Genomic DNA, 4781 nt, shown 5'->3' with positions numbered 1-4781 from the left:
ATCACTACTACCATTAATAGGTCCATTAGTTACTCTGTCATTAGATACAGTACACTGATAGTTACCAGCTTCAGTTAAGTTTGCTACTGTCACTCTTGTAACTGATCTTGGTCCATTCACTATCACACGAGACAGTTCAGTAGATATTCCATTCCCATTCACTGAACAACTGACAGTAGTAGGAGGACCATCAGAGACATTGAAACTGAGACTGAAGACTGGAGGAGTAGCTAATCTACTAGTGGAGAGGAGAGAGAACTGCATAGTAGGATCAGCATCAGGACCATCTGTAAAAGAAGTACATTAATTATAGTCTATATTCATCACATACCATTGTTATTGTATCCAGTATCAGTATATGCTCCAACCACTAGTGTTTGATTCACTCCATTCTCATCAGGAATGATACACTTGTATAAACCTTCATATCCTGATAGTCCATCTCTTCTAGCTAGTGCAATCTGACCACTGAATCTCTTACTGAACAACGGACTAGGAGCTGATGGATCAACAAAGGATTTATCAAATAAAGGTACTTCAGTTCCATTAGGATAATACCACACTCCAATATTAGTAACATTGTTAGCACTCTGACACCACAAAGCACCATTGATATTGTTAGCATTATTATTTTTATCAACATCATACAACTGTCTAGCATACATCATAGAGTAATCAGGTATTATCTTGTTATCATAAGGTAGGTACAATTGAATGCCTATATACATCAGGTTAGTCTACTATTGCAATAGTTAAGTTTATATTCTTACCATTACTAGGTATGTTATTAGGTGCTTGTCCTTCAACTCTCAACAGGAGGAAGGCAGCAAGAAGAAGCAATGCCCTCAACATCTTTGTGGGAACGTATTCTTATCAATATGATCCTTTCGATAAAAGATAAAGTGCTAAAGCACTAGATTGATAAAGATAACAAATGGTAAAGAGGCAAAGAGAAGAAAGAGGACACCAGAGAGAGAGAACATGTACTAGGATGTATATGCGCATGCGTGAACAGATAATTAATAATAATAACAATTATAATTTATTCATTAGTCATGATAGTGCTAATAGTAGCAACAAGAGTAGATAAGTATTATCTACTCTTGGTAGCAAATAATAATAATAATAATAATAATAATAATAGTGATAATAACAGTGATAATAAGAATAATAATCATTACTTCACCACATCTTCACAGGAGAAATAGTACACAAGAAGATATGAACATGCAAATATAAACTTGGTAGATATAACAACTCACAAGAGGAAACTAACATACCTTTAGCTTTTATAACCCCGCTGTTATTGTTATAGAAGCTGTTACAAGACTTGTAAATTCAGTTTGATAGCCTTTGGTACATAGCTTTGGCTCCTAAAGAGTAATCTAGGGTAGCAATGACTTAATTGTACATAAAAAATAGCTGTAAATAATAATAGTACACACAATATTAGCTACTTGCAATCTAATGATGTATATAATACCAACAAACACAACTCGTGCATAGAGTTTTATATATATAATTTATCATTGTTGATTTTCTTGTTCTGCCATTACTCTATAGTGGGTGGGTGGAGGCTGAATCCTTGGTTGAAGTTCAAATGATGACAAGTCCAAAGGAGAATTGTATACGACTTCTTGTGGATTTTGAATTACCGGGGGCCTATTATGATGGTATCATTATCCAGTACTTTTATCATGTTTAACATTAAAAGTACAATGCATAAAGTAGAATTTATGTCATGAGAGTAAGGTTTTCATTTTGTATCTTTATTGGTCATTCAGAATCCTACTTGCCCTTGTTTTCATTACTTTTTTTACGAATTTGCTCCAGAGTCCTACTTCACCTTGTTTTTTTAACTTGTATAACATGTGTATTTTTTAATTGCTATTTTGCATGTAAAACATAAAGTATGTTGACTTGGTTAAGAAGGCAATTCCAGCATAATGTTTCCTTTACAAAACCAGAACATGCATTGATAATAGTTGTTTGTTCTTATGCCAAAACATCAACTGTCTTGTGACCATTACAGCATTGACTCATCATACACTGATAGTTTGCTTATGGCATAAATAAATACAAAAGTATTTCCCAAAAAAAGCACTACATGCAGTGGGAAAATATCTGATGCAAGCAAAGATTGAAAAAATGAACACACATGTACATACACTCCATAATGTAATAACACATCCACATGTACATGTACATGTATGACACACACACACACATCAAATGTTAAGTTCATGTATACAATCCTAATTGATACTAGATCTAAAATACTTGTAAATTGTATATGAAATGAGGCTAATTTAAATAATTTTTTTAATTGATTTTCTTGCTCTGATTCTACAGTGTAGTTGTTCTGTAGAGGTTCAAGTGATGACAAGTCCAAAGGTGATTCATATATAGAGGAAGCCAGCAAGAAGAAGCAATGTCCTCAACATCTTCACAGGAAACTTAAACTCTTCCTACATAAAGCTATAACATCAGGAAACACATGTCATAGAAATTTATGCAACAGTTGATACACACCACCACCTCCTTGTTCCTTCCTTTACAAAATTTGTACATTCAGTTTCATGGTATATAAATAAATGAACACATTAATAATAATATAAAAGTTACTTCCTAAAAGAGCACTACAGTTAGGATCAAGGGCAGCTTTGTAAGGAAAAACTTTCCAGAAAAGGATCTGATACTATCATACTAGCAAAGACTTACTTGTACATTGAAAATAACTGTATTACTAATAGGAGACACTCATGCACAGAATTTTAATTATTGTAAAATTTGGTATACTCAATGATGATGTAATAAACTGCTGTTCTATTTTTGCTACTTTAAAGTTTAAATCTATGACAAAGACACACCTAAATGTTGTATTGTGTACCAAATCATGAAACTGGTATTTCATATTGAGTAGGTGTAATAGTAGTCTTGGGCCCAGCTGTATCATACACTGGCTCAACAGTTGATCTATTAATAACAACTTTAATTAATATTAATAATTGTATTTTATATAACTGACTGTGTTTGTTGTACTGTACTACTGTATGCTGGACTATCTTTCATTAGTATATCATTAGCAGTACTGCATGTGTGTGGTATAGACGTAATAAGTCAATACTGTATTGAACTAACAATGTTTTGGATTTAGTTGTAGCATAAGCTGGACTGCATTCCATTACAATGTCATTATCTGATTTTCTATGTAATTGTAAACTACTACAAATTTTAACATAGTAAGTACATTTACCTTTTTTGATTAATGTTAGTTCTTTTTAAGTACAATGCTAGCACCAGTATAATAATTATAATTATAGCCGGTACTAATGAAACAATAAGAGCTACACTTAGACCAACTATCACTCCAGTATTTCCTCCATTATTGACCAATACAGTAGTTGCAGTAGTTGACACTGTAGTCAATGCAGTAGTCAATGCAGTAGTCATGGTAGTTGTCTCAGTAGAATAAGAAACTATAAACATAAACTGATTATAGTACATGCATCAACAGTGATATGTTTACTCATGTTTAATGGCACTATTGATGACATTACTTTAAAATAAACTGACTACATACAGCTATTAGTATATGTACTGTCTTACTTGTTGATGATCCTGTAACACTAATGACTGATGAAGTGCTTGATACAATAGTAGAAGTTAAAATAAGACCTATTAAAATACAGTTTACACGACATGCGTACATAATAATATGTATAACACTACCTGGTGGTATTGGTCGAGTCCTCTCTCCTTCATAAATGATTCCATTAACATTAAATGATGTAGATATAGAGAACAAGTAGCTCAGATTAGGATCTAATCCTCCTATTAGACCTTCAGTAGTATCACCTGGGAATACTCTCATTCCTGTCTCTGCTTGTCTCTTCTTTCTTGAGGAGCTACTGGTTGACTCATAATAGACAGTATAATGACTAGCTCCAGGAACTGAACTCCACACAGCTATCACTGCTGTAGAACTGAACTTTATTATAGAAAAGTATTGACTTACAATTGCAACTATATATATATACTACGATAATAATTATAATCTTTCAATAATTCCTTACAAATTTGAGCAGTAGCATATTCTCTATCAATCCATTCTCCTGGTCCAATACTAGTATATGCTCTCACTCCAATAGTATATGTAGTATTAGGTATCAATCCTACTATACTGTAATAAGTGTTAGTAGTGTTAGTTATATTGTATGGACCAGTACTGGTAGACTCTCTATATCTTATCTCATATACTGTAATGATACCATTAGGTATTGTAGGAGGATTCCATATGATATTGATCTCAGTTGGTGCCCTTGTATATAGATCAGATATCAGACCAGGAACTGTGTTAAGATCATGTTAAACCGATCAATATCTTATTGACTTACTTGATTCATCAGTTAATTGTATTTCTTGTCTAGCTGGTCCATTCATATTATAATTATAAGGTATTATACTCACAGTATAGTTAGTATATGGTATTAATCCTGTGAGATTATACATTCTGTTGTCTCCTCCAGTGATATTAACAGTGTAACTAGTGTTTGAAGTGATGTTAGTGTATGTGAGGTAGTATCCAGTGATTGGTCCATTCCTTCCATTGCAAGGTACTTCATCCCATGAGACAGTCATTGACACTGACTCTACTGATGAGAATATAATATCACCCACTGGTACTGTTGGGGCTATGAAGAAAGAATTACTAATCGACTACATGTATGACTACATATACCTGTTGAGAGTGTATTAGCAAAATGATTAATATCAAATAA

The 4781-nt window shown here is 33.0% G+C and overlaps 2 long non-coding RNA genes across 2 annotated transcripts; both read right to left on the bottom strand.

Moving 5' to 3' along the window:
• Positions 1 to 3157: 3157 nt before the first annotated feature.
• On the bottom strand, positions 3158 to 3815 carry LOC109590477 (uncharacterized). The gene is made up of 4 exons (XR_002189337.1): positions 3733 to 3815; positions 3610 to 3678; positions 3257 to 3479; positions 3158 to 3207 (listed from the first exon to the last, which is right to left on the bottom strand). It is a non-coding gene; the product is annotated as an uncharacterized LOC109590477 (long non-coding RNA).
• Positions 3816 to 3908: 93 nt separating this feature from the next.
• On the bottom strand, positions 3909 to 4126 carry LOC109590478 (uncharacterized). Its single transcript, XR_002189338.1, has 2 exons — positions 4077 to 4126; positions 3909 to 4026 (listed from the first exon to the last, which is right to left on the bottom strand). It is a non-coding gene; the product is annotated as an uncharacterized LOC109590478 (long non-coding RNA).
• Between the last annotated feature and the right edge of the window lie 655 nt (positions 4127 to 4781).

The sequence above is a fragment of the Amphimedon queenslandica genome, unplaced genomic scaffold (genome assembly GCF_000090795.2).
Source record: "Amphimedon queenslandica unplaced genomic scaffold, v1.1 AMPQUscaffold_9965_Cont17759, whole genome shotgun sequence".
Lineage (NCBI taxonomy): Eukaryota > Metazoa > Porifera > Demospongiae > Haplosclerida > Niphatidae > Amphimedon > Amphimedon queenslandica.
Note: the sequence above shows the minus strand (reverse complement) of the source record. Positions and strands in the feature narration are given on the sequence as shown.